This window comes from Heteronotia binoei, chromosome 9, assembly GCF_032191835.1.
Source record: "Heteronotia binoei isolate CCM8104 ecotype False Entrance Well chromosome 9, APGP_CSIRO_Hbin_v1, whole genome shotgun sequence".
Classification (NCBI taxonomy): domain Eukaryota; kingdom Metazoa; phylum Chordata; class Lepidosauria; order Squamata; family Gekkonidae; genus Heteronotia; species Heteronotia binoei.
This window is the reverse complement of record NC_083231.1, coordinates 37,843,162-37,864,970: the sequence shown is the minus strand read 5'-3', so window position 1 is coordinate 37,864,970 and position 21,809 is coordinate 37,843,162. Positions and strand designations below refer to the sequence as shown.

The 21,809-nt window shown below is 40.4% G+C and overlaps 1 protein-coding gene across 5 annotated transcripts in view; it reads left to right on the top strand.

The window, feature by feature from the left end:
- The window catches only part of TENM3 (teneurin transmembrane protein 3), a 721,265-nt gene that overhangs the window by 95,814 nt on the left and 603,642 nt on the right, over positions 1 to 21,809 (top strand). For 3 of the 5 annotated variants that reach the window (XM_060246496.1, XM_060246495.1, XM_060246483.1), the window contains exon 1: positions 12,052 to 12,178. The exons of 1 other annotated variant lie outside the window; for it this stretch is intronic. The gene's annotated coding sequence lies outside the window, so the exon portion shown is untranslated. Of the gene's footprint in view, positions 1 to 12,050; positions 12,179 to 21,809 lie in introns of those variants that run through there. One more of the 5 variants, XM_060246482.1, reaches the window with a different exon arrangement.

Sequence of the window (21,809 nt, the reverse complement as noted above, 5' to 3'; positions counted from 1 at the left end):
CTATGTTATAGTTAATTGTATCTGACCAACAGTTAATCAGGCTGGTATACGCTCACACTGTACTTGATCAAACTACCATTCTCAGGTGTGAAAATACAATGTATTTGTAAACAATTTATTTTCATATTGCAAACCACTATAAAAGTGAAGGTAAATGCTCAATCCTTCCTTCCCCTCTTTATTAAAACAATATATTTGTTGTAATATAAATATAGAACATACCTTTTATATTAATTTTATTTTTCCCATCTACTGGCTTTTTTCTCTGTAAAAATAAATATTAGCCACCACTTCTCCATGAACTAAGAACACAAAATATGTAAAATTAGTGAAGCTACTTGTGTGATATTTTTTCACCTTTGTAGTTGATTACATTAATCAGCTGGTGTCATTCATCATGCTAGGGATGGTTACAAGTTACTGACTCGAACTACAATTCTCAGGCGGCTGTGCAAGAATATGTAAATACAATTAATGCAAACTAATTAATATGGTTGGCATTCAGAGTGGTAGGAAGACAAAATGGGCACAACTGGGACACTAGAGAGACAATCCATATATCTTCTGCCTCCCCATCCCATCAAGACAGCCTCTTTTGTTCATGGATGGTTGTTGTTGTTGTTTTTTGCTGGGTAAGTGAATGGTGGGAGGAACCAGCCCTGGAGAAAGCAGTATGAAAACATGTACACACTAAGTATTTGCAATCCAGGCGCAAACATAAAGGCAAAGGTTAGTACAGAGAGCTTTTGAGAAGAGGAAAAGACAAGCTGTACACCAATAGGACTGAAATGTCTATTTTTATTACATTAACTTTTAACTCAAATGTGACAGACGAGAGACAGGAGTGAGGAAAGCAGGTTGTAGTTTGTGATCAAATTGCAGTCCATATGGAGGATGCTAGAGTATCCTTGATTTTGAGCCATGTACCTAATTTGCACTGATATCCTAAACAAATTGCTGTGTAAAGAAAAGTCTGTTCTATTAACCACCTCCAGTGTGGTAGCTGCTGTACATGCTGACTTCCAGCCATTGCAGAGGTGGCTGTGTGAAAGCTGATGTCATGTGCAGAACTCTGAGTGATTAGCTTTTTATAACCCCACTGCAAGAGTGGCTTTTTGAGTGCTGTTGCCAGCAGTGGTGTAATAATAATGAAAAAAACTAATGCATTTTGTGTGTTATGCCAGCTTTTTTGAGTACCACATCTGCGTATGTCAGGGGTAGCTACTTTGCAGAAGTCAGTAGACTTAGAAGGGTGTGACTGTTTAGGATAAGGATTCCAACTTTGAAAAAAATCAGGGGACTATGCTTTGGAATGCTGGATTAAAACTATAAACCTTACCCAAACCTGCTGATCATGGTGTTTGGTTTTTGGCATGCAGCCATGACCCAAAACATTGCTAATCACAAGCATGTCTCTCTGGCTTGGATCCAAAGAGCTCTGAAACCAGCAACACATTCCTAGTCTTGTCTGTTGGAGGAGAGCCCCTCATGGCCCAGGGCAAACTTCTTTTGACAGACAGAAATGTCATAAAAAGTTTAGATGAGGGTATGGGTGAAGGTTTGCCATTCAAAGGGAAAAGAAATAGAGCCAGGGCTTCTTTTATAGGCGAATGCGACATAATGGAGTTCCAGACCTCTTTGTGGAAACAAAATTATTTAAAAAGGTTTAAAAGTTCATGGGGGGCACCTGTGTGTTTCTCCTTCATTTCCCTCTTGAGAGTTCCAGCACCTCTTTTTCCAGGAAAAAAGCCCAGAGTAGAGCACTCTTCTGGACATGCACAAGGCCTTGGACATGTCTAGAGTAGCATTTTGGATTCTCGTCACTGTGTGTTTATGGGGATTTAAGAGTATTTAAGATTGCAGCTTTAATCCACTGATTGACCATCTTGATCTTGTAAAGAAACCAACCCACTGAAGCATATACTCAGCATCATGCTCATTTTGTGTTCCCAACATGCAGCTTGATGTGTCACATTAAAATTCAAGAGAATCTCACTCTCTTATCCATACAGATTATTAGCTTTATGTTATGTGTTTGCAACTAATATTTTGAATTCTACAGAAAATTTAGCTATGCTATGCAAAATTATTTTTAAACAATCAGATTTGAAGTTGTAGAAATAATAATGCCATTGGCTATTGTTAACATTAGGTTTGTGTCATAAGCCACATGCGATTTCATTATTTGTAGGCTAATAGAAGTGTAGTTAAAGGAAACAGTATTCTGACTATAGAACACCTTGTAACTTGTCAGTGCCAGTTTTTTGTATGCCTTATATTTTTGTCACTCAAGCTCCACTGAGATACTGCAATAATTAATAGTAAACAGGATGGGGAGACATTTTTAATGGACCCCTTTCTGAGTTCCTGTGTTAAAAAAGGGAAAGTTCCCATGGGTGTAGTATAAGTTGGCTTTTTTCAGGAAAAAGAAAAGGAATGAATTACATTTTTCTTCTTGTCCTTTAAATGAATAGCATAGTTTGGGTGAAATTATCAGGCAATTGCATGCCTTTTATGCAGATAATGCTATTTGATGAAAGCGGTGTTTTGATCTGCTAAGGATAATACAGATCCAGGGTTGGATTCATTGGTAAGAGTAAAGCTGTCTTCTGTGATAACTTCATCTCAGCATGAGGTCAGACGGGGAAAACTGGGATGGGGGATTAAAAAATGACACAGTCGGAGCAGTATTCAGTTCCCTGCTGTGCTCCTGGCTGCACACTATAGCTTATGTTTCTGATCTGTTATGGTATTGTCTGCTTTTCTCTCCCAGAGCAGAAAGAGATTGCTTAAAACTTTTCTTTTTTCAGCTAGAGGGATTAGTTCAGTGCAGCTTTTTTAATTAAAGAAACTGTATCTTTTTCAAGGCAATTTAAGGCTGCAGTGGAAGGCCATCAGCATTCATAACTTAGTACTATTAACTATAACAAAGAGTTGCCATACCTTTTAAATTTTAAAATAGAAGCCAATCTGTAGAATTTTAGGATTCATAATTGCTCCTTACCTAAATAAGGAAGGCTGAATGAATTTTTGTCTGCAGCTAGCAGCTTCAAATATGGTACATCCCATTTAGCTAAGCTTCCTTTGTTAAATCCCCACAATACATGTAGAATATTTTAATTGTACAAATAAGTGGCGGTAAGTCTGAATATTTTGTCTCCCTTGTGCAAACTTTTAAGAAAAAAATCAGCATATTAAAAAAAATCTGCAGACATAGCCCACACATGCAAAAATTATGCAATAGGAAATATAATTTAAAATGAATTTGCAGCTCAATTTAACCAAGGTTAATAGCTGGAAACCTTAGATATTTCAAATAACGTCCATATGGTGATCATTTTACAAAGCATACAGGGATGGTGCTTAGGTTGCAACATACACATCTCCAACGAAATTCCATGTCAGATCAATTAGAAACAGTTCTCCTGGACAGACAGAAACAGTATGTGTTGCCACTAAACTGACAGAGTATAGACATGAAAGCAATGAGGCTAAGTCCTACCTATTTTACAGTAAAATCTCCAAAGAAATTAGGAATACAATTATGTGTTAATCTTGTATTTAGCCATCTGCTATATGAAATGCATAGTCAAAATGGTATGTTTTCTTTGGAATTCAACAATTTGAAAGGGAGGAGGGTGTTACATAGTTTGTTCACATGACTGACAGTGCAAACCTTTGTAAAGTTATGTCTTTCTAAACCCACTGATTGCAGCTGATTTAGAATGGTATAATTCTACATAGGATTGCCTGGTAGTTCCTCAGACACTTAGTTGGTGGTTGAATAAAGAGTTGATAGGAATATCCCTCCCCCACTGCATTCTGATAAAACAACTTTTAAGCAGCTCTATAAGCATTTCTTGGCTACAACATCAACTCTATTTTTAATACCATCCAGATAGAAATTAAAAGGTCATAATAATTATATTAATTAGATTTTATATCAAACTGACTTTATACTAATAAGTATTAACTGTCGTTGATATTACATCTTAACTTGAAAAATATTTTCACAAATGTTATATGAAAATTGTTCCTAATTTCTAGGCTAAAATTCCTCCCCAGATGTACCTTTCTAAAAGCACAATGCATAGAGTAGGCACTATACAACATTTCCTTTTAGGACATAGTCACGTCTGCTTTAGTAAAATAGGTTTCCAAAGCACAACCTCTTACAACGTATAGGGTTCCTTCCCTGTAAACAAACCAACACCTTGAAATGAAATCAACTAATTTTTGCAATTGTGATAGGTTTTTTTTGGGGGGGGGGGGGGTTAAAAAAACCCCTGAGATAAAAAAAAATCCCTGTGAATTTTTCTTGAAAAGACTAATACAGGGAAACATTGTTAAGGGCTCTGCAGAGATACAAGCCCTCTTTCAGCTTACAGAAAGATGGTTTACAATATTCCACAAGATCTGGTATGAGTCAGCAAATGTGCATAAGGATGGGGGAAGGAGAGCAAAATTTGTGTATCAAGGCATCAGATGCTCGAAGCAGGTTCTGAAAGTTGTGAAACGTCCTGGCTTTAGCCACCAGAAACTTATTTTTGTTGTTATTGTGGGAGAATTTTTTGCACACATTGGGTTTGAATTTGAACCCTAGATATATTTAATTGTTTTTCATCCAATATCAGGGTTCACAGCAACCACTGAAGCACAGTGGGTGGATAAAAATCAATGTATCTAATTTTCACCATAGCCCTATCTGTTTTAACTGTGAACATGGGAGCCATGGACAGACAAGACAGATGTTCTACAATAAGAAAAGCCACAGGTTTGCAGACAAATCTGAAATATTAAAAAATGAGGGTTAACCTCCCCCCAAAATAACAGAAGCAGCACCTGTAGCATTTAAAGAATGGTCTCAGTAGCCATTGCTGGGCAACCACAACAATATTGCCAGTCTTGGTTTCTTTCAGGAAAAAGGCAGGGGGAGGGCCATTTCCAGGGCTATTTGGCTTCTGAGGCTATTTAACTTCATTGGGTCCAGGCCTGGCAGCAACCACTGGGCAACTTGCTACCACCCAACCTGAATGACTTATCCAAGCCTGACTGCTTCCTAGTGTTCAAGAGCAGCGCACCCCCCCCCCCAAAAAAATGCAAATGTTGTGCAGTGGTTAGAGTTTTGGACTAGGATATGGGAGATCCAGGTTGAAATCTCCATACTGCCATGGAAGCTCATTGGATGACCTTGGGCCAGCTACACATACTCAACCTGCCTCACAGGGTTGTTGTGAGGATAAAATGGAGGAGAGAAGAATGTAAGTTGCTCCATTTTGAGGATAAAATGGAGGAGAGAAGAATGTAAGTTGCTTTAGGTCCTAGGTAAGGTAGAATATAAATGAAGCAAAGAATAAATATAGCTGTCGCTCAGATAGGGGGCAGATAAAAGGTGGATTGGTGAATGAGGAGGAGAAAGAAAAGTATAGCAAAGAGGAAATAGTTCAAGTGGGAGTTGCAAGGGGAAGTAAGGTGCCCTCTTCAAGTCTTGTAGGTTCCCTGTTGCATATGTGGACCCCGTCTAGTGGTTGGCACCATGCAATAGCAAGAAGTGCACAGAATTTTCCTAGGGAAAGGCTGCCAAGGAGAGGAAAAGCTCTGAAGACAGGAGGGTCGATAAAGGTGGGTTGGCTGGTGGGTGGGAAGGAAAAAAGGAATCAGGAAAGGGAAGAGGCTATGGAGGCTTTCAGGGAATGGAAAGAGGAAATTGTTGGGGAGTGGAAATTAGATGCCTTTCCACATTTCCTTATGGTTTCCCCAACTGGTTTTTACTTACTATGTTTATCCATCTTCCTATAATGGGGATTACAAGTAATTATCTAGTTTTACAATGTCTGTCAGCATGTAGATTAGCTTGATAATGCCATCTCTTTTAACTTTGAAACTATGGTTTAAATCCTGTGGCGAAGATCCACTGATGGAGTGTAACCCTCTTTTCTTGCTGCCACCCAGAATGCCCTCTGAAATGCTGCTCCTGGAGACATGAGAACCAGCCCCCCCCCCCCCCCAAGTATGAACAGGGAATTGTAGGTCAATTGTTGGAGAAGGGCAATCTCCAAAAAGCCTCCCCTACTTCAGTGGAAAGCTTCAGCAGATCCAACCTATATGCCACCAGTGAAGCAACAAATTTTTAGAGCTTATTTATCATTGTACCTTATTCTACCTTATCATTGTACCTTGATATATGTATTCAGGTTTGCTTGTTTTTTTAAAAGGGCTACATCCAGCCACCTTTTTCACTTGTTCATGCAAGTCCCATGAATCCCAGTGTAGTTGTTTTGGTGGTCTTCCCTTTTTCAGCACTGGAAAAGTTGATTGGCTCCAACCCAAAGTGTTTATCTAAGTCCATCTCTTTTGAGGACACTGTACCTATTCCCATTTTACAATGGGCTAATATATTTGGAACCTACTGCCATTCATGGTATTCCATGAACACATATGGTTGGGAAGGTATAGGTAGATATTCTAGAGAGGGGAAGATTTAAAAAAAAAATAGCTCAAATATAAGTCTGCTGTGTCTAAAGAAACTTGATTTTAAGGGTCAGATACTCAAGTGTTCCTCTAGACCCTGGAATAAAGGATGGCCCTTGTCCAGCCAAAAGAAAGAACAATTGTATTAGAACGAAGTGTTATCAGATTCCCCCTCCATGAAAAACCCCAACATTTTTGAAGTATCTAACATGGAAATGGAAGCATCTCCTCCCCCCCCATATTCATGCATAAACCTATAGGGTGGAAATTTCATATGTGCAGTAATTAAATCCCCCCCCCAACAAAAATACTCTGTGATCATGGCTAACTACTGCAGTGTGCTCAATAAATGATTAAGTGGTAGAAACGCTCGCAAGCTGTTTCAGCTGACAGCAGCCAGTCTGAGAGCAGAAGGAGCATTTGGGATATTTCTCACCTCCAAGCTCTATGTGGACTCTGTCAAGTTGGCTCTTTTATGAGCCAGTAGTAAAGAGGGTCAGTGATTGGGTGAAACTAAAGTACCTCACTTTCACCAGAGGTTAACCTCTTATACAGCACTGGTTTATGCTGTGGAACACAAACTAATGTAGCAGAAAAACATGACCCCCATTTAAAGGTTGATTTGTATGATAATCAGTACATTCAATGGTTCCAGAATAGATATGTAGAACCCTAGCTTGCCTTAATTAAGGTAATTAAGACATATTTCCTACTGCAGACCGCTATTGAAATTTATGACTGTGTCAATGTCCAGATCAGAATATTTGTTTTACAGTTTTACCATAATTCAGCTGCCAAGCGAATAGCACCGTTGTAAACATATTTTATCATAAGTAAGTCCTCCTGTGTTTAATGGGCTTATACCCTAGGAAGTGTGCCTAGGATTACTTTAATTCTTCAAAATGCACAGACATATTTTCTGTCTGGTTGGTTATATATTTTTTTAACTTTGATGATGCTTTGGTTTACCAAGTTTAGTTTGTAGTAAGCAGGAGGCCTCTGAAATTTACCAGGACCTCTGCTCTACTTGAGGTCAACAGCAAAACCTTTCATTATTTTTACTGGACCAGGGTTCAAAACTATGTGTCTAACTTACTAATAAGTTTCTCACATTTTAGAATTAATTTTCAGTGAAGTGTTCGTATTTAAAACAATTTCCCCCAAATTTAATTGGCTTAAATCTAAGTGCTTAGGTTTCATGGTGTTATGGATTAGTCCACTTTGTCAGTGCTTCTCTTATCAGGTGTATCTGGGGGTGTAAACATTCTTTCTCATTCAACACTGAGTATTCAAGTTTCCCCCCCTCCTCCCTCCCTTTCCACCCCTTTGAGTAGAGGACAGAGGCAACTGGATTTCTTTCCTGATTGTTTTCCTAGCATTTTGGGTTCATGCAAGGGAGGGCAAGGTCAGTCAACAGCAACTATTGTTCATTGCAAGGTCTTCTGGCAGCCTGAAAGACTTTTCAGCTGCTAGGAATCTTCCTGTCATTAGGTACAAATGGATACCCAGGCTAGCTCACCATTTTTTTTTAAAAGTAACACTAAAGTACAATTAGAAAGAGTGTGTGTGTTATCTTCGGAGAGGCTTTGAGAAATCAGATACCAGGCTGATCTGCAGGAATGCTCTCAGACAGGCCTGGCAAACATGCCCAGAGAGGGAGAGGGTAAAAGGGGAGCTGAGGGTGGGTGGGAAATGACTCAACTCTGCTATATATTCCAAAGGAAGTCCTAAATAGCTGTTAACTCTGATCCAGCTCGGGATGAAAACCATGAAGCTAATTGTACCAAGAACAAATGGGAATTGTAACTGTCACATTATGGTCAGCCAATAAGATTGATGGAGCAACTGGAACAAGCTTTCCCCCTGCTCTCCCCCTCTTTTTTAAAAAAATTATGCTTTATCCTTATCCACAGTAATGTACATGGCCTGCTCTCTCGATCCCGCCCAGGCCATCTCTTATCTAACTGTTCAACCACAATCTTGACGCATACCCCCAAAGCAAACTTAGTGGTTAGAAACAATTTCCTCCGATACGAGTTGTATTTCAATGCCATTTGACAAGCGATGGGATTCGTTGCCGGCACTTGGGTTCCTTTCGAAACACGCAGACACAAAGAGCAGCCAGCCCTGCACCACTTTCCAACGCGCAGAGGAAGGAGCATTAAGAGGCACATCAAAAAGGACACATTAGGGCAACTTTACAAGTCTGGAAAGTGCCTGCCCGGTGCCTGGAATTTTCCTCACCTCCCCGTTTTTATGAGTCGCGTCCAGCAGGCAGGAGCCAGAATGTCTTGCAGTCGAGGTACAATCCTGCTGTTTGCTTTTAATTACCCCTCGGATCCACAGAGAAGCCAAGGGGGCGGGGAAGGCGTATGGCCATCTGAAGCGCTCCACGTGCAACTGGCTCCCCCCTCCCTCCAAAAGCTGGCACTAGAAAAGAAAAGTGTATTAGAACAAGGGAGGGTCTTAATGTATAGGCTAGCCTGGCTGTAGGAGGGCGGTGGGTGGGTTTTGTTGCAATTATTACTATTACTTTAAGTTTAGTCACGTCCCGTGGCAGCCCTTGGAAAGCGCTGAGGACATTAGCCAGATCAGATTGGAAAGGAACGTGACTTAACGCACTTCAAATTAGCTTAAAGGCTAAAGCGTAATTAAACTGCCGTAAGCTTCATCCGCCAGGATTCGGCTTGCCCGACCATCCTAAACGCATTACTTGGAAGCAAGCCTGGGTCGCCGTCGAGAAAGTCTGCCACGGGTGGGTCGCCCCGCAGTGTTTCAGTCCGAGTTTGTGTGTGCGACATAAAAAGGTGGCCGGTGAACTCGAAGCGACGAGGCTGGCGAGGGCAGCGCCGTCGAAAGGACGGGGAGGCTCTGGCCCCTTCGCACCTGTGTCGAGCTGCAGTGCTGGTGGTTGGAGTCTGCTACCGCAGCACAAGGGAGAAAAAGGACACACCTCTCGCCAGATGGCGTCTCTCCCCCCCCCCCCCCCCCAAAATCTCAATTGCCTCACGGGCTGACTTTCTGTGCCCAAAGCGTGCTTGTGCCCCAGTCCCGCCAACGCTTGAGGCTGCCTTGGGCGAGCAGCAGCCAGCGCTCCAAAGAGCAGGCCTGGACTGGGGGCTGCTGCGGGCCCGCCCTTTGGGAAGCAGAAGCCTTGGAAGGAGCTGTGCCCCGCTCTTCCGCGGGTCATCGCCGTCGTTTTTTCGGGGACCGCTGCCCGAAGACCTCCCCTCCCCTGATCTTGAGAGCCCCGGGCCGCGGCTACTGGGGTTTTTGCAAGCAGCGTTGAAGCAGGAGGGCGCGTTCCTTTCTCCTACATTAGGCTATTGGGGCTTTTATTTTTTGCTGTGGAAAGTTGCGTTTCCCGTCTTGTCTCTTTCCTTTCAGGAAAGAAGAGATTTTATATGATTTGAACGGGGCTCTCGGAGCCAGAGGGGTAGCAGAGCGATTGGAGAGAACAGGCGGTGGCCCCCACAGCCAAGCTGTTCAAAACCGCCCAATCTCGTGGCACGAAGTAGCCTAGGGAGGCAGGGCAGGCCTGACAACACTTCCCTGGAAGCGCCGGTAAACCGCACTCAACCAGTAGCTTGAGTAGACTGCGGAAGGCTGCTCTCTACCTCATAGGTGTGGCGCTCTGGAGCTTTGCAAAGGGGGCTTCCCCCTGCCTGCCGCCTATTCTTTTTTTCTTTAGCCAGACGAGGAGTTCTGTGAAGCTCGAAAGCTAGTTCAGCAGCACCCTCGATTTATGGGCGCTGCCCTAGTTAGTTTTCAACCCTGGGACGTCAGAAGAAAAAGCTCAGGCTAAAAGCGAGCTTGTGTGTTCTCAAATGGGAAAGAAAAGCGGGAAGGTACAAGGGCGTCAGGCAGAAGCTCCCGCCCTGCATGACATGCAGTGCAATTTCCCCCAGGCCCCCTCGCCTTTCAGTGGGGCCTACTCCCAGGACAGTGTTCTCGGGACTGCACTGGTACGGTAGTCCCTAGTAGCAGATGTGGCTATAGAGAAGAGGAGAGCGGCGTAGTTCTCCAAAGTGTAACTGCTCAGAGGTAAGACGGTGGAGAAGAGCCGGAGAAGCTGGCGGGTGTCCTTTGGGGGGCAGGTGCCTGTTTAAGGGAGTCGCCGTGATTTCCGAAGGGCTGGTCTCCCTTCTTGATTTCGCGGGGGCAGCTCACCCGGCAAGTGCCAGAGCAAGGCGTGGGAGCACGGTGGAGCGTGCGGTGCGCCAAAGCGGCCTCTGGCCTCCTAAATTTCAGAGAGGCCCAAGCCCTCCGGTTATTTCGAGGCTCGGGGGAGGAGAGCAGCCGCTCAGCCAGATCCTATATGCTCGGCACGGTGTGCCGCTGAGCTCCCGAGGACTGACTCCCAAGTAATCCCGCACCCGCTTATGGAGGCTTAATTACAGCTTCCTTATCAGTGTCTCGCTCGCCCACCCTCGCTCCAGTGACTCAGCTGACCTAACCTACCAACAACGGTGGGGGAAATAAAATATTTTTAAAAAACACCCGGAACGTGAAAAACACGCCGTCTTTCCCGACAAGAGCAGCAGCAGCAGCCCCCTTTCCATCCTATTGCTAAGGTGCCCCTACGAGTCACGTGCCAATACTTAATGTATCGATTATCTCTCCACCCCTCGAGAAATAAAGATCGAAATCAATCCGTCCCGTCGGTCCCAACAGTGCGAGCAACCCCTTAGCCCGCTTCTGCCTTCGCTCGTCGGCGGGTCTGGGGGGCGAATGTATAATGAGCCTCTGTAAGTTCATTAGTGTTTGCAATCAGCGGTACGCAGACACCCTCATCAGGGCAGAAAGCTGCGAAGAGCCATTCATCAGCGTGAAGTGTTGTTCACGGATGACCCCTAAATCATGGCACTAGTAGTAGATGCACTGATTGGACACAGCATGGGAGCCTCAGCACTTTACATTAACCAACAGAGGCAGTGGGGAAGAGAAAGGGGGACGAGGCGAGGGTGGTTCAGTCCATCTGACGGCGACAGGCGGCGGAAGGGGCGTCTCGGTGGCAAAACCTCAGCAGAGGAGAGTGGCTGCCAGCTTGCCAAATGCCAGAGCAAAGGCGCCGGGGATTATAAGTGGCCCAAACCATTCCCCGGTGCCCAAGGCGGCCGAATGGTTCTCCCCGCGCTTTATGGTAGGCGCCTCTCTCGTTTCCCTCCTCTAGCGAGGGGAGGCAGGAGCTACAGCAGCTTCTGCCGCCGCCGCCGAGCCGACTTGTCCTTTGGGGTCCCCCCACGTTCTAGTTAGATCCTCCCGGCTTTCTCTGCCCCTCCTCCCCCTCCCTCCCCCGGCGTCTATGACATTTTATTGTGGGGTTTTTCTCTCCCGCTTTCCTGCCATCTTCATAGAAAGGGTGACCCAAAATTAATAATAACCCCCCTGCGTGCGTTCCTCGCCAAGGAGAGAGGAAGCGCAGCCAAGAAAGTGAAGTCCTTGGGGCTTGCCGCCTTTTCTCCCCTCCCTCAGCCTGCCGGGACGAGGCAAGGAACTTGTAACACTTTTTCTTTTCTTTCTCCTCCTCCCATCTCCCCTCACCCCGTCCTTCCTTTGTTGTTATTGTTACTGGCCAAGTGCATTTTGGTGGTGCTTGTTATTGGCCAAGTGCGTGGTGCGCGGAGTTGCTGCCGTGCCGCTCCTCTCAGCGCTGCTGGGCTAACTGAGGAGAGGAGGAGGAGAGTCCAAAGCGGAGGCGCACAGGGTAAGTGGCTTCGTTGCGCGCTCTATGCCGGTCCTAGTGCCCGCGTCTGAGACTGAAGGTGCGGAGAGTGGGGGGGGGGGGGCTGGCGGAGGGGGGAGTTCTGTCTTTATTCCTGCTGTCTTTTGTGGAAAGGCTTCGGTTTCTGTCCGGACCCTTCCTCCATCGGCTTTTCTCTCAGTCGACTGGAAACTTTTTGGTGGGTTTCTTTTTCGCTTTTGTTCTTTCTCTCTCTTTGCCGGCAGCCACTGGTGTTGGGCTTCCGGAGAGAGAGGAGATGGGAGAAAGAAGCAGGGACGGATTTGTTTTTTAAGGGAGGGGGCTGCCTCTCTCCCTTCCTCCCCAGTGGTGGTACCAAATGTGTCCTTCTTGGTGGAAGCGGTGCCCGCTCTGCTGCTAAGCCTGGACCGCGAGTCTTAGACGAGGAGAGAAGAGACGGAAGGAAGGGTAACCGAGAGGGCGCGGGGAATGTGTGTGTTCGTGCCGACTTCTGCAACTTGAGCTCCCAACTCTTTTGCGCGTAGAGCAACCACAAAGCCGCCTAGTCGGTTCGTATGTTGACATATGCGATGTCGTTTGCTTGTTCCGGCATCCTTTCCTTTCTGAGAGCAACCGCAGCTGGGGTTTGCCTCTTAAGATTCAGCAGGTTGCACTTTACTGATTTATCGACCTTTTCTAGTCACGCAAGGTGTACAGAGGCTTTACCTAACCGAAAGATTTGTCTTCTAAACTAGCAAAAGTCTAGCTCTCCTTAGTTGGACATATTTTCTGTGTGTTGTGGGAGGGGGGGGGGGAGGGCTAGAGCAATAGCAGTAATTTAATTTTTCTTCTTTTGAAGTCACTGCATTAGTCAAGTTCTTATTTGTAAATCTGATTGAAGCTTGAAGGAACGTAAAAGTCTGTCCTAGCCTTATCTGGAAGACTTTTTAATGGTTTGTGTTTACTGAGATGTGATCTTCTAAGGTTGTTTCTTTTCATAACACTGTACTTCTGGCAATGTATTTGATAAAGCTTTGTAGGCAGTGATCAAATCCACTGGGTGGTCTGTTCACTGTGGAAATAGATCTCCAGACTTTGCCTGTTTTTTTCTGTTCCTCTGTAGAAAGGAATGAATGTATTTGTACCACTTTTTTATTTATGCAAAAAAGTGCAGAAAATAAATGCATACCTACTGAAAGACTAGAAGTTAGTGGATTATTCCATCTCAGCAAAATTACACACATTGGTTGCAGAAAGTTATTCCTCTTTTGCATCATGCAATCTAAACAGTGTTATAATAACTTTAAAATTAACACAAAGTGAAGTATCAAGGTCTTTTATGTTGTCAGTATAGATGTAATACCAGTGCTGTAGTCACAATGCGATTTTCAGTACTTAAGCAGTTCATGTGATTTAGAACATGTCATGATGAGGCATTTTGTTTTGATACATGGAATTTTTGTATGTGTTTGTACCAGATGAGATGTTAGACATCTTAATTGAAGTATGTCCTATTGATTTATATGAAACCTGTTTCCCTGAAGTATCTTTACGACTGTTAACCCAATTTTATTTATAGGAAGACTTATAGATTCTTATGTTATTGTGTTCTTGAGATATGCCAGGGTATTTATATGCTGTGTTAAGGAAAATATAATGTTAGGCCACCATAGGTACTCTTGACCACATGCACAGAGCCTACAGAATTGCCTAGGTAATCTTATGAGTTCTGTTATGAGCACTGCTGTTTCTGGTATGATAGACATCCTAGGCAATATGTTTAATAGTCCACTTCCACTCTTTAAGTAGACTGAGGCTACTGAGTCTAAGACAATGGAGACCCAGTGGAATTTATGGAATGGCATTGGCTTAACTATGTGGCAGATTAAGTTGTCGCTTTCATAAACTTGAAAAATGAAAGTAACATGTGTGTTATGTTAAATATTCTTGGGAAACAAATATGTATTTTCTTTCATCTGAAAGAATACAGTAAGCAGGGTGACTCTAGAGTAAGCTATGGAAGAAGTTGATGTGAATGTCCTGAAGAAGTCTTCTTTGCGCCAGTGAGAATGCTGCAATCATAGTCTAATCCAGTTAGCAATTTCACACTATTACTTCATCTAAGCTCTTTTATGCAAATGATACTTATTTGTGGTTGAAAAACCAATAACATAGTACCTCTCCAAACGAAATGAAACTAAAGCATCAATTTTTTAAAAAATTGTGTACGTGTTGAAAGAAATAGCACAAATATCAAAAAGATGTCTGGACACTACATTTAGTATCACCTCTGACAAGGTCGATGCATAATGAAATTTTATATCCTTGAAAAATATTGAAAAACGAATGTGCCAAATTTGGAGTCCTCCTGTGTCACACTTTTTCTTGCTCCTACCTTGAACCAAGATCCCTGTACTGTCAATGAACCATTTTTTTCTGATTTAAATGGCCCTTGGATTAAATATAGTAAATGTGAAGAGCTCAGTATTCCTGGAAGCATCAGGCCTTTTGTAAGCCAGTGCATTTTGAGGTATAGTTCACAAAGAAAGGCAAATTGTGGCAGTACTTTGTACAAATGTTACCTTTCCTGCACCCATCACTAACATATAAAATTATGCTTTTTAAAAATTGAGTGAAGATGCTGACTTGGAAATCACTTAATATCAAGTAGTCACATTGGTTTAAGCCTAGGTACTTATTATTATGGTCGAATAATAATAAAATCTTTTGAAACTATTTTTCAGCTTTTGGATGTAGGTAGAAGACTAGTTACATGAGAGTTAATAAAATGTGTATGGAAATATCATTTTCATAAATCTGTGCTTAAAGGTTGTTTTTTTTTAAAAATTGTGTATTTCTATGTATGTGGCTTGTTTTAACAGGTATAGCTGTATTGAAGATCTTGACATTTGTTATGCAGAACACAGACTTCCTGCTACTTGATTGTGTTGAAGCTGTTTAAGGAGAGCTCCACCATGCCCTGTGTTTGATATGCTGAAGGAGAGATGTTCTCTTTTTCCAAATAACTTGTATACATGGGAGGCTGCAGTTATATTTCTTGTTCTTTTAGCTTGGAAGTAGGAAGTGGCATACTTACACTGTAAGAATTTTAGCTTTATATTGCATTTTGGTGTTAGAAATAATCTATTTATGATATTTTCTCCAGTTGACTTAGTATGAACTTGGTATTGGCAGTTACTACTTCAAGATATTGGTTTTTGAGAGTAACATTTAAATTAAAAAAATCAGAGAACAGTGGAAGCCTGCAACACTTTTTTTGTTTCTTTTCTTTCTTTCTTTTTGTTACTTGATTATGTCTTATAAAATTTGATTTATTTCATACTTTCTTCATAGCAGGCATTACCACTATGAAGCTTTTCTGATAATTGAGATTAATGTTTCTGAGCAAAGTAGTGGTTTTGAGTGCTGTTCTAATCAATTTTAGATACAGCATTTCACAAAGTATCAGTCTGCATCTAAACCTGCCTTATTATGTAGAATTAACTTGTTGATGATTGATAGCAGCAGTGCTGCTTCTTGAGAAGTCATTTGTTTCAAAACAAGTGTTAGGGGTTCTAAGTTTTTTTGGAGAGCTGGGTCACACAACTCTGACCTCACTGTGGCCTGAATGAAGCCTGCTGGAAGAGCTAGAGAGGAAACAAGACTCTCTTAGAAAAAGTTAGCGCGTGTACATGTTTAACATTTGTATTTAAGCTGCAGAATAAGAGAGAGGTGTACCTTTATTTGAACCCCAAAATGATAGACTTAAGAGCAATTTATGAACATATTTGTGGTTTGATTTTTCAGAAGTGTTTCCAAGAATTATTTTCGTGTTTTAAAAGCCTGCTTTAGAAGAGTTTAATTAACTTGATTTCCATATGTAAGTTGATAATTGCAGTAGCACTCTTCATTGCATGGTATTACAAATTACTCTGAAAATGGAAGGTTAACGCAAATGCTGGTAATTTTTTATATTCTTAACACAGTACGGATAGTGGATGTGCTAAACGCCTGCTGTGAAATTTGCATACTGTCTTCTCTCTGTTCCTATCTCAGATCTGTCACTATATTTTCCTCGACAAAAAAGTAAATGTCTGTATTTTACCATGGGTGCGATACATAAACACAATTAAAAGTGCTCTTTGGCAAGATGGACTGAAACTCATGGTTTTTCTTTTTTAATAGACTTTCACTTCCAAGTAAAACAAGGTATTAAACTACAGTTTAATTTAGTAATGACAACTGAGTACAGATATTTTCAGAAGTGCAGTTTGAATCAATCACAACATTTTCTGAGTCGTACAATTCTTGCTGAAGAACTTCATAATTCCATCCAACTTCAGAAGTGTGTGTTCTATATATCTGTGGCATTACTTTGCTTTCAAACTTCTATTGTATATTGTTACTGGAGTAGATGCACTTGAATCTCTTATGGTTCTTTTAAAAAAATATGCATGGAAATATATAGTCTCTCTAATCAAAACTCTCAGTATGAGGAAGATTTTCTTTACAAAAACATTTATATTAGTAGAAAACCTTTATCTTTTAATCTCTCCCATGTTAGTTTAAATTGGTTCAGAACAGGATTCTCTGAGTGAATAGAAAAAAATACTTAGTTGCTGAGTAAGTTCATGCTAAGGTAAAGAATAAGGAATATTCATTCCTGTTATATATATTTGTTATTAGCTTTGCAGACAAGGCATGTTGAGGGCTTAGTTTAAAATATTGTGAATTTCATTTATGGAATACTGTTCGTCGTTACTAATGGACTTTTAATTTGTCTGAAGAATTTGTATGTATTTTTGAGTTGAACTTGAATTTTAAAAAGTACAAGGGAATGGAAGAGCTTAGACTAAGTACTTTGAATCCCCTATTCAGCCACATTGATTGAAGAGGACTCAGAAATAAGAAACTTCAGAGTTTTCTTGGGTTACAGTGTGTGTACCTGAAAACATTAGTGTGTGTTGTTGTAGTGTATTTTTATTTTATAGTGTGGTACACTAAAGTAGCTTCCATAGATAAGGAAGAAAGCACTGTATAGAAAGTTCATATTCCAGATCAAAACCTGTCTCTTGTGTAATACTCTCAAGGGAAAACATCAGTTTTATCAGGTTCTCTTTAACAATGATATTTTGTAGAATAACAGAGTGCTTACTGTTTCTTAGCTGCAACATACTTAAGGTTGCACATCTTGCAGTCTGTAGAATAAATATTTCACTTCCATCCTTCTGTGCTTGAATCAGACAAGAAAATTTTAACTCCTGCAAGCAAACATGCGTTATTCTGAAAGTCTATGGAAAAATTATATAAAATCCCTCTTCTGTTGGCACAGATTGAGGAAAGAGTCACATTGGCATAGTTTCCATTGGAAGAAATAGGGGTAGGCTAGTAACATAACAGTGATTGATTGTACTATAATGTTTCTGAATATTATAAGGGTACAAAAAAGAATGGGGTACCATATAGGGTTCACTTAAAATCACTCTAAGACTTCCATGTTAATTCATCAGGGAGAAAGTGTTTTGTGTGCACAGATATAATGTGTGTGTAAACTATTACCATTTTCTGTTTTACTTCAGATCAACAAATAGTCATACTAAAACATTAACATACTTACAGGTATATTTCCCCAAAACTATTAGGGATCAGATAACCATTATTATCTTAAAGCCAAAGTATTAAACTTTATGGAAAATAAGCCCCACTGAATTTAATGAATGTTGCTGTTGGGAATTTTGCAAGTAAGTTCAGTCACAATTAATGAGATTCCCACATAGTGAATGCAGTAAAGTGTATAAATTCCCATTGATTTTTTTAAAAATGGGAATTGAGAATGGTAGGATTGCAGCCACATGACTGGCATGGATTGTTAAGGCACAGCTGAAATGTAACAAATCACTGTTTTGATTTAAAGATGAGTTTGACTATCATGAATTCCTTTAAAGAAAGGGTCCTTTCTTTAAAAATGCTGTCAGTGGAAGTTGGTTATCTTATTTTAAAAAATGTCCTGAAATAATTCACAGATTGGAATTATTTTGGGACAGAAAACGAAAGTTACTGTAGCGTGGTAGTTAATCATGAGCAGTGGGTTGTGAAGAGCTTGGTCCAACTCTTAGCTTCGCCAGTTACTATAATATTGGCATTGTAAAGCCAATACTTTCTAACAGAGCAGAACCTACTGACATTGTCAGGGCATCCCCCTCAGACTTGGGTCCCTTTCATATGTTCATTAACCTTCTTTGGCTTCTGAGGCAAACAGATTTTTTTAAGGTTTCACACACCCTAATGATAAAACATACTTTGATTTATGTAAGTTGGCTTCTTGAAGTTTCATAAGGGTAAAATGCTGCCCTCCACAAATAAGGAAGACTTAATCAAGGTTTTCCAGAATCTGTTTTGATCCAACATTGTTGTTGGCACGTTATCCTTAAAAATTCCATTTGCTTTCAGAAGTCAAACTGAACTAAAAAGTCCATATGAAAGGGCAATTGGAATAAGTACAAAAAGACAGAAAGTTGGTGGAAAGTGCCATTACCTCATGGTCAACTTATGGTGTCCCTGTAGGGTTTTTAGAGCAAAAGGCATTCATAGGTAGTGTGCTGTTGCTTGCCTTTGTGTAGCGACTGTGGACATCCTTGATAGTCCCTCATCCAAACACTAGCAGGGTCGACCCTGCTTAGCTTCCAAGGTCTGATGAAATTGAGGCTAGCCTGGACCATCCAAGTCAGGGTGATAGCAAGATAGCTGTATTTTATTGGGGGGAGTATTTGGATTCTGCGACCAAAATGCCTTGTGCAGGTTCTGAGAGGATACATATAAAGTGTCCTTAGTACTTAAAATAGGATTATATATATGAATATTAAGTATTGTGTGGATTTTAATATCACTTCACCATAGAAGCAGTAGCTTTTCATGCAAATTGTTGAACAAAAATATTTTTGATTTAATAATTGCTTTTGATAATGCTTTATTTATTTATTTATTTGGCTTATATCCTGCCCTCCCCACTGAAGCAGGCTCAGGGCGGCTTACATTTCATAAGAGTCATATAAAAACCAGTATCGATATAAGCCTCAATCATAAAAATATAAAAATACGAAATAACTAAAAACATAAACAGTATTGGGTCTTGGTATTTGTCTTTGTGTTAAGCACCATGGAAAGCTGTATTTTGCTTTTTAAATGAAAATTACTGGCTTTTACCTACAGGGGTTAGTATATTCTGGTTAATCTGAAGTTACTGGCAAAACTAATGACACTGACTACAGCAATGACAGTTTTTCCTTGATTGCATGAACTAATAAGAGTAGGTTTAAACACTGGAAAACAAGAACACGTGTCACTAATTCTGCATAGAAATGTACTGACTTTAATTGTCCGTGGCTTGATATACACTGAAATATTTTCATATATGAATTATATAATGGTTTTGAGGCTTACAAATCATTGTGTGTCTTTGAAAATTTGGATAGTGCATTTTGGATTGTGGAGCCTACTGCTACGGTGTTTTCTCAGGGTGTTCTTACTTGCTATAAATTCAGTTTGCGGGTCCAACAAGATATTTCTGAACAGTATTTCAGGAATTACTGAGTCCAAGGAGTGACATTTAACTTCAGGAGTAATTCAGCATAGTAGTAGAAACAGTTTATTATATATACATTGACATTCTCAGTGCCATCCAAAATTAATACATACCTGAAACTCATGTAAATTAGATAACAATTCTTGCTTTTAATGAAGCATTATCTCTTTTCCATGTTAAATGAGCCATGTATAATATTGCTTTAATACTTCAGTTGAAAAAAAATGCTAACATTTTTATATGGGAGTGCATTTACAAAGTTTATACAGCTCTTGAATCAAAATTGGACAGACAAATTCAATTTTTTTATATCAGTATATATAATATAAAATCTCTTCACAGCTCTGAACACTGTTTGTCTCTCGTGTATTGCTTTTGAGGCTCAGTAGTATCACTTGAAGTTTAACTGGCAAAGAATTACCAATATTTGTTACCTAGTCTTGCTTTGTAGTAGATCTAGTGCAACAACTGAACAAGGAGTAATACTCTAACGGGAGGGGGTGGGGAGGAGCAGAAAATGGTATTGAAGCTCCATTGTTCAGTGACCAGCCAACCACACTGCGAGCATCCTGCTGTTTGTTTCTTGGTTCATAAGGCGAATAAGTATCCCCACTAGTTTAGAAGAGCGGGGCCATTGTAAAAGACTGCATCCACTGTTAGAGAGCACTTTTTGTTGTGGAATGCTGAAGAATAAAGCTGTTAAATATTTCAGGTGAGGCTTCAATTTTAATTTTATTTCAGTGGTTAAAAATAGAGGAACATTGGGGCAATGGGGGAGCATTATGACAGTACAATCTACTGAACCCTAACCCTGCAGTTTATTTTGACCTTGATTTAATCAGGTAATAGGAAGAAAGATCACAGGGACTAGCATTAGAATATATTGTAAATTTAAATTATACTAAAACAACTATATAGTTAATTTGCAAAAATGCATAATTATATTTTCTTAGCGACAGGTTAGTAGAAAAGTACAAGACAGATGTAATTTTAGTAATAATATGAGGATTCAATTTTTGGGAAGTTGTGTATTCTGGAAAGTATTAAGATCTTGATGATATTAATGATAGCCAAGGACATCAAGTGTTCATCTGGGGCAACATTTATTCTGTTGCTTGATTGGACCTGATTAAAATAATAAAGTTAGTAAGATTAATTGTACCTTTTTAAACAGAACTACCTATTAAGCTTGTCAGCAGTAAGGGATTTGAGGTGCTTTTTTCAGTTAAATGACTTCGTTGGAAATCTAGCTTCCAAAGAGAGACATTTTTTTTGGGGGGGGGGGAATCAAAAGTGGTTATAGCTGATAAAAATGTCTTTAAACAAAAGAAATACTAGGAAACTTGTGGAAATAAACTCTTGAATGCAACTTTGAGTGAAAAGGAGTTTAGGCATGTTATGGCTCTATCCAAAATAATTACAATATGTTGGGCATTGTCTTATATACAGCTGTGTTTCTGACACATTCAGGTAATGAAAGTATAGCAGTTTAAATATATATAAAAACAGCCATCTTAAAATTAAGTGAATCTCTCTCTGTCTTTAAAGGCTACTGAAGTACAGTGTGGAAACCATACAAAATACTGTACTTGGGCTGCACTCCTCTCCATGTGCTTGACAGTAAGTCCCACTGAGTTGAGAGACTTACTTCTGAATAAATATGCATGGGGTTGGTCTAGATCAGGGGTTTTCTAGCGAGGCTGCATATGCTATGGTGTTTTTTTTTAATTTCTAAAACTTAATTTTGATTACATACATACATACATACAAGTTTGTCTCAGATATTTACAGAAGGTATTTTATTGGTGTTTATTTAGAACTACCTGCTTTGTAAAATATAATTCTTATTATACAGATTCTCAGTGATGTTAGAAATCGGACTTGTAAGGATAATATCTTTATCTGTTCAGTAGACATTAGATGTTGCCAATACCTTTTTCTTTTTGTAGTATTTCTCAAACTGAGGAAATCCTAAATAGTGCATTCTTTGTATGTATATTGTTTGACAACTTAGACATCTTATCACATAAAACTGATTTGAAATATTTAAAATGTTAATTTTAATATTTGTTG